Source organism: Mustela nigripes, chromosome 1 (genome assembly GCF_022355385.1).
Source record: "Mustela nigripes isolate SB6536 chromosome 1, MUSNIG.SB6536, whole genome shotgun sequence".
NCBI lineage: Eukaryota > Metazoa > Chordata > Mammalia > Carnivora > Mustelidae > Mustela > Mustela nigripes.
Genome location: NC_081557.1, coordinates 61008177 through 61020793, shown reverse-complemented (window position 1 = coordinate 61020793; position 12617 = coordinate 61008177). Strand labels below are relative to the sequence as shown.

General features: G+C 38.0%; 1 long non-coding RNA gene across 3 annotated transcripts in view; it reads right to left on the bottom strand.

Annotated features, from left to right (window-relative positions):
• Positions 1-12617, bottom strand: part of LOC132025147 (uncharacterized) — a 140852-nt gene that overhangs the window by 104776 nt on the left and 23459 nt on the right. For all 3 annotated transcript variants that reach the window (XR_009406433.1, XR_009406435.1, XR_009406438.1), the window contains exon 2: positions 4680-4778. This is a non-coding gene — a long non-coding RNA (uncharacterized LOC132025147). The remainder of the gene's footprint in view (positions 1-4679; positions 4779-12617) is intronic.

The window sequence follows — 12617 nt, the reverse complement described above, 5'->3', positions numbered from 1 at the left end:
GCTCTCTCCCCCTCCCTCTGATAAATAAATAAATAAATAAAATCTTAAAAAAAAAAAAAAAAAGAAAAGAAATATTTGAATGATTATTCCTGATCTGGGATGGCCCATATAGAATATATTGTCTTTATATCTCTAAATATTCTACAAGAGTCTGAAATCCATTCTACTCTGTGAAGTCATTTTTGTAAAGGAGATCCCAAATGAAATGAATGGCTGGGGCAATGACTTTGGGAAGGTCTAAACCAGTTCTGATGTAATGCTTCTTCCAGAAAAATCCTAGGACTTTTGCGGGTGCTTGTTTCTGGTTCCATTTCAAAATATGACAGCCTTGGGTAGACTTAATCCAAGTGGACATGATTACACAGCCCTGTTCCACATCATTAGTGAGAGTAAATGCCTCTGCCAGAATTCTGCCAACACTGTTTCTAGCCAGACATCCATTAGTAAACATTGCAGTCTTAAAATATTGGTTGGCTTCTGTGGCTTGTCTGCATAATGGAAACTAGGTCCAGATTTTTTAAAGTATCAACATGAATAATCATAGAAATGCTGTTCTCCAAGAGATATAGTTAGAAATTTGAGGCATCCAGAGTAGAATTTTGGTAAAGACCTGTTTAATTTCTTATTTTTTTTAAATTTAAAGTATTCTTAATTGAAAGTAGAAAAATATTTCTGGTTTTGTGATCATGCCAGTTAAGGAGATAATTCTTAGCTCCAACTTTCCCTTGCTCGGTATGGCTACTTTACATTCTGTATAGAGATCAGCATAATTTGGAACATCCTTCTTCCTCGTGAGTAGTTGATCATTCCAAAGTAGGTATTTCTAACAAACTGAGAGGATTTAGCTGAAATTCACATTACAGATAATTGTCATATTTTAAACATTCTTAAAAATGACAATTCTTCTAGTTAGCATACACTTCACAGTTGAAAAACACACCAACCTCTGTTCTCTCTATTGATCCCTGATGGTCCTTGAGGTGGAAAGGGAAGGCCATATCTGCCTTTTACAAGTGAGAAAACAAGCTCAAAGAAATAAAGAACTTAGCCAAGATCACAAGTACCTTAGACTGTTTTCAAGGTCAGCCTGAAGGTCAGGGATAGTATCTTCTTAGTATTCCTTGTTGAAGAAGGAAAATCTGCCAGTTGGGTGGGAAGGTTCTAGACTCTGTAAACTGCACACAAGTCCTTTGATCTCATCTAGCTCTAGGTCCCCTATGTTTTCTAGAACTCAGTAGTGATAGCTTCCTTTAGAACATGTCTAGAATGAAACGAGTTTAACCTTAAAAGATTTACTTACCACCTGCAAGTATTAAGAATCACAGCCCTCTCAGAAAGCCAAAGTGCTGAGAAGTTTTTGAGGCTATTTTACAAACCTTGACAAGGTTACTTAGGTGAACTACATTGCCTTCTCAAATGAAGGACAACAAATACATAGGGATGATAAATTGTAGAGATCACCTTAGAAGCAAAGACATCCTTGGTGGGCATTTGTAAGTAAGATACTGAACTTGCTAAGTCTCCTTCCCTAGAAAAGCCCTGTGAACATCCACATGTTCTTTTTTTGCACTCATCACAATACCCGCACCGAGAGCCGCCTAGACAGGAATGATCATCCCATACTACTTATGGAAAAGTCAAGGGTTCAGAGATCAATGGACTGATCAAGGTCTCAGAGTGAGTCATTAGGAGAGACTAACCTCAGGGCTTATTTCTTCTTCTTCTTCTTTTTTCTTGTTAAATTTTTTTTTAACGATTTTATTTATTTATTTGACAGAGAGAGAGAGAGAGAGAGATCACAAGAGGCAGAGAGGCAGGCAGAGGGTGATGGGGAAGCAGGCCCCCCCGCTGAGTAGAGAGCCCAATGTGGGGCTTGATCACAGGACCCTGAGATCATGACCTAAGCTGAAGGCAGAGGCTTAACCTACTGAGACACCCAGGTGCCCCAGGGCTTATTTACTCTTGACGATTTAAATGACTTGCTTCAGTTAATCAGAGAAAAATATTTGGAGAATGAGGACCTTTACGGGATGTTTATCAAATATGCAGGTAATGAGGATTCAGTGCTATTCCTCACTCTGCTTCCAACTAGTCATGACGTATGGACAAGTCACTTAAACAGGCTGGGCCTCATTATCATTCCTGGAGAAAGGAAGCAGATCAGGAGTTTTCCAACTTCATTCTTTTTAAAGGAAATTCTTAATGATTTAGACAGTCATTCAAAGTGCATTGTAATGTTAACAAAATTAAATGATAAAATCTGAGATGCATACAATCTACCTCCTGCTTGGTTTTCCCCACCTCCTACAGTATTCCTTGGATACAGTCTAAAAGCTATGATTTTATATAATCTGAAAGTTACTTTCTGTTCTAAAAGTTAATGTTTTATGATTGGAAGCAACTAGCTTTCAAATCTGCTACCTGCTCCCATCCCCTACGGCATCTTGGGATATAAAAGAGCTCCAGACTGGAAGTCTGGAGGAGCTGGGTGTGGATCCCTGCTCCACCCACCAATTATCTATGTCACTTTAATCAAGTTGCTTCACCTAAGTTTCTGTGTCCTCATCTATAAAATAGAAATAGTAAGGGCACCTGGGTGGCTAAGCCGATGAAGTGTCCCACTCTTGGTGTCCGCTCAGGTTGTGACCTCAGGGTCATGATCTCAGGGTAGTGAGACTGAGCCCACGTTAGGCTCCTTGCTGACACAGAGTCTGCCTAAGACTCTGTCTTCCTCTCCCTCTATCCCACCCTCTTTCTCAAGTAAATAATCTGGAAAAATAAAATAGAAATAGTAACCTTTCCCAAGAGTGCTTTGTAAACTGTAAAGGACTGAATAAATGTACAATGTCGTTAGTATTATCTTCTGTGCACAACACAGAAGGAGGAGATGGTTTTATGTTCAGAATAATGCAGAGGACCAACATGGGTTGAGCTGTTCTTTGGCAAGTTTGCCTATGAGTAGGGGTGGTATCTATCATATTTGAGCTTCATTTTCTCTGAGAGCTGAAAGCCAAGTCAGTAGAGAAAGTGTGGGCTATCGACACAGGAAATAATGAAACCAAGGAGGCATCATCGTTAAGTTTAAAGGGGAGAGCTGGGGGTGCCTGGGTGGCTCAGTGGGTTAAAGCCTCTGCCTTCAGCTCAGGTCATGATCCCAGGGTCCTGAGATTGAGCCCCGCATCGAGCCCTGCATCGGGCTCTCTGCTTAGCCGGGGGCCTGCTTCCTCCTCTCTCTCTCTCAGCCTGCCTCTCAGCCTACTTGTGATCCCTGTCAGTCAAATTAAAAAAATAAATAAAAAAAAAATAAAGAGGAGAACTATTCCCATAAACTGACCTTGATAATAGTGACCTGGCTACATTCCCCCTCTGCACAAAGCCATGACCCATTAATAATTGCCGTCATTCAATGAGTGGTGCTTACTACATGCTAGACACTGATTTTTACATGAGTTATCTCATTCAATCTTATCGGAATCCTCTGCAATGATGTTATCCCTATTTTATAGTGACAGATAACCAATAAAATGGGGGTATGATTCCTATTTTGTAACTTAGAAAGGCTAAATAATTTGCTCAGGTTCATATAACGGGCAAGTGGCAGAACCTGAACTCCGAATTCAAAACTCTAAACTGCTTGCTTGACTCTATTATCTCTCAGTTGGAAGAAATGGGTTTTCTCACTTGGCATAGAGCCAAAAGCCTCTATTCCTCTGTATGTTTGCAGTGCCTGAGTCAGCTCCATCTCTTCATTTTTACTATGGTTTTTATTCCTCCGTTCAAACGGGCTCATTCATCTTCATAAAACTTGAAGGTGGAAAGCCCCTATCAGTCATCAATGGCCCAGCCCACCCCCACCCATCTCCTGCTGGTCCTCTCTAGCATGTCTTCTGCTCAAGAGTTAGGGAATGGAGCCACATCCCTTACCTTGGGGAGTCAGTCCCATAACTAATTCATCTCTGTCAGGAAGATTTTTGTCTTATGCACATCCTCTTCAATTTTGCATTCTACCCAATTCCTTCTCTCTGTGGGCTGCACACTTCAGCTCTTCAGATCACACTGCCTAAGTCTGCCTAGGTTCTCAGCAGTGATTCTGCCTGAGTTGCCTTTTCCCCTCACACTATGGTCTGAGTATTTTTCTTATTAGCACCTGGAAGATGCTTTCCCCAGTGGACAGAAGCAGAAGTGAGCCGCAGGATGCTGGGAAAGAAAGGGAGGAGGAAGAGGAATGAGCACAAGACTTGAAACCTACTTAGTCAGCAAACCTTGGACCCAGTTCAGCCTGGACATTTAGGTGCCCCCGACTGCAGGCAGCAGAGGCATTTACTGTCCAGCTAGGCATGATTCCATGAGGATGCTGTGCCAGGCTCTAAACTTGTGCCAGCAGTTACAGAAATAAATGGAGTGCATCATCAGAAGAATGTGTGGAGCAGTGGACAGTATGTCAGCTTTGGGATTTGAAAAATCCAGTTTAAGTTATTGTTTTCCTTTTTACATAGCTATGGGGAAACAATACCTACCTACATTGTTTCTGTAAAGATTCGAGATAATGACCTGGCTTACAGTAGGCATTCAATCAATGAGTACTCTTATTTTTCAAAGCCCTGATTCTAAATAACTTGTTAGAACCACATCCTCATAACTTTCTATCTCATTTGGCACGTCTAGGCAGCTATCCTTACCTATTATTCTTCCATTCTAAATGTGCCGAAAATCAGTTTAGAGTATCTTCATATTCTGGTTTCACCCAGCATCAGCAATTCCACATGGTTCACCATGGTCTAGAAAACAGAACTCAGATATTAGCTATCAGGTACAAATCAACATTAAATATGCTTTTCAATTTTCACTTTGATGTGAACCTTCCCAATGACATGCTGAAATAGATATAGCTATCAATCTGTCGCTTTGTTACAAGTTTTGCATGTATGTTGACAATTTCTTATTTGTGTCAAGGAACCATTCCATGTGCCTGGGTGTTGGCAGTGGTATCTTAATATGCAAATAGAACCCAATTTGGACAAAATATTTCACTAAACATTCTTTTCAAATGAATGCACAAGACCTTTCTCAGCCAAAGGAAACAACCTCTCTTAGGCAACTGAAATCTACTCATTTAACAAATATTTATTGAGTGTCTACAATGTACAAAAAGGCCTTGTAGGCACTGGGATACACTGTTTGACATGGCAGGCATGCCTCTTGAAATAAATCTCCCCTCTCATGGAGCTTACATTGTAGTGGGAAATACACAATAAACAAGAAACACATAAATAAAGAAAATTAATTTGAGATAAGGATGATTGCAATGAAGAAAGAAATCAAAGTGATATACAGTGATTGGAGAAGCTTTCTGTTTATTTATACATTTACTTTTACCTTAATTTACAAATCAAAGTAATAGATGCATACAGATTTAAAAAAAAAAATCAGATCTCTCCCCCCCAAATCTAATGAACATGGAAAGGAAACGTGGGAAAGTTTTTTCTGAGGCAATAATAACTGAGCTGAGATCTGAAGTAGGAGGAGACATCTATAAGAAGGCCTGGTGAAAAGCTATCAGCAAAAGGAAATGGCAATGCAAGGGCACTGAGTGCATAGGAGCATGGTGTACAGGTCCATCAGACAGAGGAAATGACAATGTAGTTAGGGTGAATTGAAAAAAGGATTGAGAGGTAGGAGGCAAGACTGTAGACACAGAGAGAGGCCAGAGCATAAAGGCTCTTGAAGGATATAACAAGGCTATTGGCTATGTTCCAGTTACAGTGGGAGGCCATGGACAGGGTTGGATTAAGCCAGGCAGCGATACAGACTGATTCACGTTTTTTAAAAGCTGATTCTGTCTTCTGGCTAAAGGGTGGAGTATAGAAGAACAACAGTGAAAACAGGAGGCTTTTAGTAGTCCAGATGTGTGATGATGGTGGCTTAGAGCAGGATAATAATTGTAATGATGATGAAATTGAGGATTTCTTTCAGAATAATTTGTTCAGAATGTCCAGAATTTGTTGATAAATTGGATTTGGGGAGTGAGGTAAAGCAGAATAAGTCTCCTATGTTTGGACTGGAATTTTGGGGTGTATGGTGGTGCCATTTACTGAGACAGGAAAGACTGCAGGTAGAACATTTTTGGGGGAACTGGTTTTGATTTGGGAAAGTTAAGTATGACAGACCTAGGAAACAGTCACGTGGAAATGTCTAAAAGGATGACTTGCTTGTCCTCTCTCACAATGCACAACCAACTTGTGGGCTAGGCTAGAGGTATGCAAGAAAGAAGCCAGACACCCAGCTAGTCCCAGATGCCTCAGTATTCAATTTGCAATTTTTCCTAAGAATTGATTCAGGGGTTTAGGGCCCATGGTGGATACTCCTTGGATACCTATACTACATTCTAAGATGTGTCTGAATAGCTGTGGTTGGTAAAGGAAGTACTTTCCCAGAACAGAGTTAAACTTGGCCAAAAAACATTTCCAACTACATTTTCCACTTGGCATGTAGATAGAATATGGCATGGTATGAAGAAATAATACAATCTGGCTTGAAAATGTTTCTTAGGCATATACATATTAAGAAGAAAAGGTTTTTTTTTTCTCCTTCAGATTCTGGTTCATAAATTTATAGTTCTAAGAATTAGGAGGATCTTAAAGAACAGGAAATTTAGCCCCTGATCTCAGACACACAAAATACTAAGGCAGTTAATTCCCAGAAGAATCACTATTATCCATCCTATCATTATTACTACTAAATTCAGTAGTGATTTATTAATCATTACTCTATTTTTGTAATAGAGCTTTCTGCCTTTGAGAATTAGGCTTTTTCTTCAATCTCCTTACTTTATACATTCAGGTCCTCAAAACCTATTTTCAGCTAAAAAATTAAGTGTAAATAAAAAATTCAGTAGAGATAAAACATTAAAATAATTTATAATCACCTGGATGCTTCCTCATATGCAAAGTGTGCCTTGGAGTTAAAAAAAAAAAATCCCTCTCCCTGCCCTAGTGTTTAAACATCTCCCCTGGGATATCATTTTGTTTTTCTTTATTTTTAATGATTTTATTTATATATTTAATTGAGAGACAGAGAGAGGGAGTGCATGTGCATGTGTGAGTGCGGGGAGGGGCAGAGGAAAGAGAAAGAGAATCCCAAGCAGAGTATACATTGAGTCTGGAGCCCAATGCAAGGCTCTATCTCATGGCTGTGAGATCATGGCCTGAGCAGAAACCAAGAGTTGGATGCCTGACCAACTGAGCTATCCATGCACCCCTATTATTTTGCTTTTCTAACACAAAGCTGTTACTTTCTGGCCTATCTCATCTATATAAGAAAGACTAGAATTAATATGATTTTTGATGTTGCCAGGCCCTTTCAATTTATCAGATTATTTTATAATGGCCACCTCATTATATAGACTCATTCTTAAAACTATCCTCTTACTGGTTGATGGGTCTGTTACCCTTCTGGAAGCTCCCCTGAGCTAAATTCATCTATACTCTGTTCTCCCCCAAGCTGTAAATACCCTCTCCCCACCCAAGTCTATTTCCAGTCACCTCCTCTAAAGGTAGAGCAGGAATAACTGTGATACACTGAAACAAAGGAACCAAGGAAGTAGAATTTTTGAAAGCCTAGGAAGTAGCCACATCCTATAACAAAACTGAAAAATAATCACCACTGTCTACATTCAGACCAATACCACAAACTAAAAATGGGAAGGGCATTTGTTTCAATAACAATTTGCTGACAGGGTCTACCATTTCTTGTCATGAGCTATCTGTCCCATTTCTACATCAAAGTCCTGAAGGTTTTGTTTGCTAGGCCTTTCAAGGTAACATTGGAGCTGTGTTCTGTACAAAAACTAGCTCAACTCAGCTTGTGTTCTCTAAAAAAGTTAGCTCAACTCAGGTCAATTATTTCTTGCATTTGTACAAGATAACCTGATTCTCATAACTAGGCTTGTTTATTAAGAGACTTTGGAGAATCTCTCTTCTCAGCATCACTATTGCAAAACAAAGGCTGGAGATACATTACTTTTGCCTTAGTTCCTTAAATCAAGATTAAGAGTTGCACCCACCAGAAAAGAATATTCTCCTTATAGTTTAAATTGCCAACTTCAGAGAAATAATATACCAGATCCCCTTATATATTCTTGACCTACTTACTCTTTCTTCTACTTCCTCAACCAGAAGGGGCTCTACACTTCCTAACAAAGTAACATCTACATTAACACTAATGTAGAAATCAACTATAGTCTTTGATTTATTTTATGACCATCTACTCCCTTTGGTCTTCCCCCAGGACACGGTTCTTTTTAAGAATCTTACATTTCAACTGGAGAATGTAATTTTTAACAATTTTAGAAAATTTAGAACAATTATAATTTTAATAATTTTTAAACAAATTTTAACAAGTTTTATTAATTTTATATTTCAATTGGAGAATTTAAGGTAGATTTAACTTTTTAGTATACTATGTATATTCAATAATCTCTTGAAAAGCTTCAGTGCACTTACTAGAATTCTGTTTCTTTCTTCCCCCTTCCCCTTTTTTGTCTTTTCTGAGATGCAGGATTTGGCAATGTAGAAGAAAATACGTACTGATCGGGTATAGGCTAGGGAGCCAGGTAGAACCAGCTTTGTGATTTTGGTCTAATTATTCCATTTTTACTTTTGATCTAGTTATTCAGCTTTTCAGAGTTTGAGCCTGGAAATGGATATCTTATGGAATGCTATGAAGATCAAAAGAGATGTGGAATGTCTTAAGCCCAGTGCCTGATGGATTGATTACACAAGTAAAGTTTGATTGATTATAAAGTTTGTATATGTTTGTATATGTAAAGTTTCTATGGGGTCTTGGAGTTGGATACCAGTGCACAAAAACTACTGTCTCCTTATTTTCCCTGACAATAAGAATTTCTTATGGTTAAAAATACAATTTCCCTGGTCTCATTCCAGACCTGATGAATCAGAAACTCCAAGCCTTGAGAGCTAAGGAATTAAAAATTTTACAAACATTCCTTGTGATTCGTATTATCAGAAAAGTTATAGAAACACTGATATAGACTATCAGTGCCTATTATGCTCTGTAATTAAAAGCAACATTTGAAATAAAATAACATTATTTTAATAATTAGATATTTTAATGTGTGGAGCTTCATTATGCTACAGTTAAATTACACAGCTGAGTATTTTAACTGAAATTTACATCAAATATTTAAACTTCTAGTCCATCTGTCTTTTTCTCTGTAGGTTCCACAAAATAGTCAAACTTCATTCTCATTAGTGAATAAAAATGATACTGCTTTTGGCTTTAACTAATTTTAAGTAGTAATGTACAACAGTACATAAATGTCTACTATGATACTACTGTTATAATAATAATGGTCTACACCTATAAGACTTGACTTGTGAGTTAACCAGTTAGCTTTATTTTAATATGCTTTTAGTCTAAGCTTCATGGAGGCAAAGCTTGAAATATTATGCATAAAAACAGCACAAATATCCCTTCTTGCTTGAACCTACATTACTTTTTATTCTTTTTTTGGATGGGCCTCTAGCTAAGTCCACAATTTAGGTTATATTTTGTAACGTATTTTTAGATATTTGACATCCAGATACATTTAATATTTCATTCAAAGATGACGTTGTGGATGGCGACTATTCTCTCCTGGTGGTGTATGTGGCGGGGATCCAGAGGAGGGGGCAAAAGAGGAGGCAACGGTGTGTGTGTGCGGGGGGTGGATAAATCAATGTAGGAGCAGCAGCTCTTTCCATATGAAGAACCATTCAAGAAGGAGCATTTACTATCTAGTAAGAGCCAGCTACCATCCTAATTCCTGAATACAGCCACTAACTGCTCCGTTGGTTCACTATTCTCAGTTTTGCCTCTGAGCTTCTGTGATCAGCTAGAGGGGCATGGCAGTTTGTGGTGACTGGTAGACACTTTTCCTGTTTGAAAGAGCCAGGCTCTTCTTGGTTGTCCTGGGCCACAGCTACCACATAATGGTTGACACTCTATTTCAGAACCACATGTAAGTCTTCTATTTTATGTCTATGCCTACTGCATATGAATACAACACAAAAAAATGCCGATGGTTTATCTTGTCCTCAGTCACTGGTAAACCAGATATTAGACACTATCTAGAATCTCAATTATACCATCATGTATTTGATTGTAATTTGCTTTCACATGATTCTTTAGTCATTTCCTATTAAAATTATCTTTTATCTTTAACTAGTACCCTTCTACTTTTTTTCTCTACAACATAGCTCCTAGGATAAAACTATACATGTGGAAGGTCCTCAAATGTTGTTTGGAATGAGTAAAGATGAACATATTAATTCATCAGCTGCATTACAGGAGCTGGTTGGTGACTATGTCTCTTTATTTGACATATAGTGATAATGATGAAATTTTCGATAATTCAAGAAAATCTGACATGCAGTGTTTCTCGAAAGTCTGAAACTACCAGCCATGTGAAATTCTGAACATAGTCACTAATAATGATCTCATACACCAACTCATACTCCCAATGAGTTGGATTAGGAAAATACAGAAAGTACACATAAGAGTTTGAAATAAAGGATTTCAGTTACATTTATCTTTATTTTAAATCTTTTATCTCAAGTACCTTTATTCTATATAACCATCATGAATTTGTTTATATTTTCTTTGGAATTATTCTTTCTTTCTCATTGTTTAGATTTTGATATGTAGTCTTCCAAACTTGCTTTTTATGCACCTATTTTTTCCATAAAAATATGTATATACTTACTTTCTATTGTAGTAAGTATACTATCCCTTTTTATAAAGATGCTTACTGTTGATTGAATGGATGACTACTGAGGGCAAGGAGTGGAGATGGGGGAAATACCTGTAGAGAGACAAAATTTATCAGGTACTTGGAATTATTCTTCAGTCTCATAAATAAGATATGTTTGCTTTCCACTTTAATTTAAATCTATTTTGGGGTATAGACTGTATCGTTTACAACAGTATTTGTCAGACTTCAGAATACTTCATAATTATCTGAGAGCTTGTTTAAAAAAATGTTAACACCTCTCGCCACCCGCCCCTCCACCCCCCACACCTGCCTGCCAGTTTCACCCCCAGAGATTCTGATTTAATAGGTAATGAGGCATTTGTTAGTTTTAACTCCACTTCCCATTTTCATCCTAATTTTCCTTTGGAGTAATCTCCCTTTGCGTACAGTTTTAGGAAGTGTCACCTGGGCCTGGGCCTAAGACACCATCATTTGGAGACTCTATTTCAGAAATTTCCATCTAGAGCAGTAAGACAACAAAATTAGAACTAGAAATCATTATAGAGTCAGCATGAAGACCACATTGTTCCCATGTTTTGATTTTTGTTGTGGTTCTTCTAAAGTTCCCTCAGTTCCAATTTCTGGTCGATTTTGTTACTCCCTGACATCCTTCCAGTGAGTTCCTTCTTTGTCTGAGGGAGCATGAATTGGTTTATGTTGCCTGCTATGGGGAACTAAACCAATAAAGAGAATCTACATTAGCGGGGTCTAGCAACTTACATTTTTAGCAGTTTCTCCAGATGATTCTGATCCAAGTGGGTCCCTGAGCTACACGTTGAGAAACACTGTTCTATTTCTTTAGTATTCTACATAGTTCCTCGTATTGTGGTATTCATGTAGAAGGTACTCAATAAATGTGTCCTAGATGAATGAATGGATAAATGGATGGATAGATAATGGGTTCTTTGTAAAGATGACTGACCTCAGGTCTACTAGTGTTAGACTTCTGTCATATAAACGTAGGTTGATTGATGTTGCCCCTAAAGTTTTCTTGTGCGGTATATGTGCTGATTTAACTTTGCTGTAGCTGAAAACCACACAGCAGTTTAGAAAATTAGCGGGAATTCAAAAAAATTCACGTTAGAATCTTACTAAGAATGAAGAAATGAGATTTTGTAAGGTATGGCCATAGTTTTTTGTTTGTTTCTGTTTTTGTTTTTCTTTCTGGATGATGGCATAGATCTTTGCAATCTTGTATATTTCTTCAGTATGTTACACAGTAAAGAAAAATATAAGCGCATGAAAACAGCTAATTAAAATCTCCTTTTTTTGCTTAAATAGGTTGAAAAGTATGCCAGTAGCTAATGGAATTTTTCATGACTTTGACCTTCATGGCAACTTCTTCAAAAGTTGGAGTAAAGGCCATGGAATGTATGCTAAGTTTGCAGGACTTTTCCATTCATGATTTCTTCCATGTTCTAGGAAGTCTTTACAAGTAGTTTCTTTCACACAAGGATAAAGCCCTCAAAGTACTTGTGCACCCTGAAGACCCAGGCTTAGTTGATATTAATATATCTTTGGATCAGTTTGGCCATAGTTCCTTACTACTTTCTCATGTTTTTTGAGAGACAGTGTGAGCTGGTGGAACAGACACTGGCTTAAGAACCTGGACACAGAGTTTTGAGCCCTGGCTCTGCAACAGTCAAACTACAGTTTTGGATTTATTTGCCTGACTTCTCCCCCTACTTGGGCAGAGATCATGTTTTATTTGTCTTCCTATCCATACCACCTGGCACATGATTAGTTCTCAGCTAGTGTTTACTTAATGAAGCTTGAATGAATTCCTAAACTTGGGCAGCTCACAGTC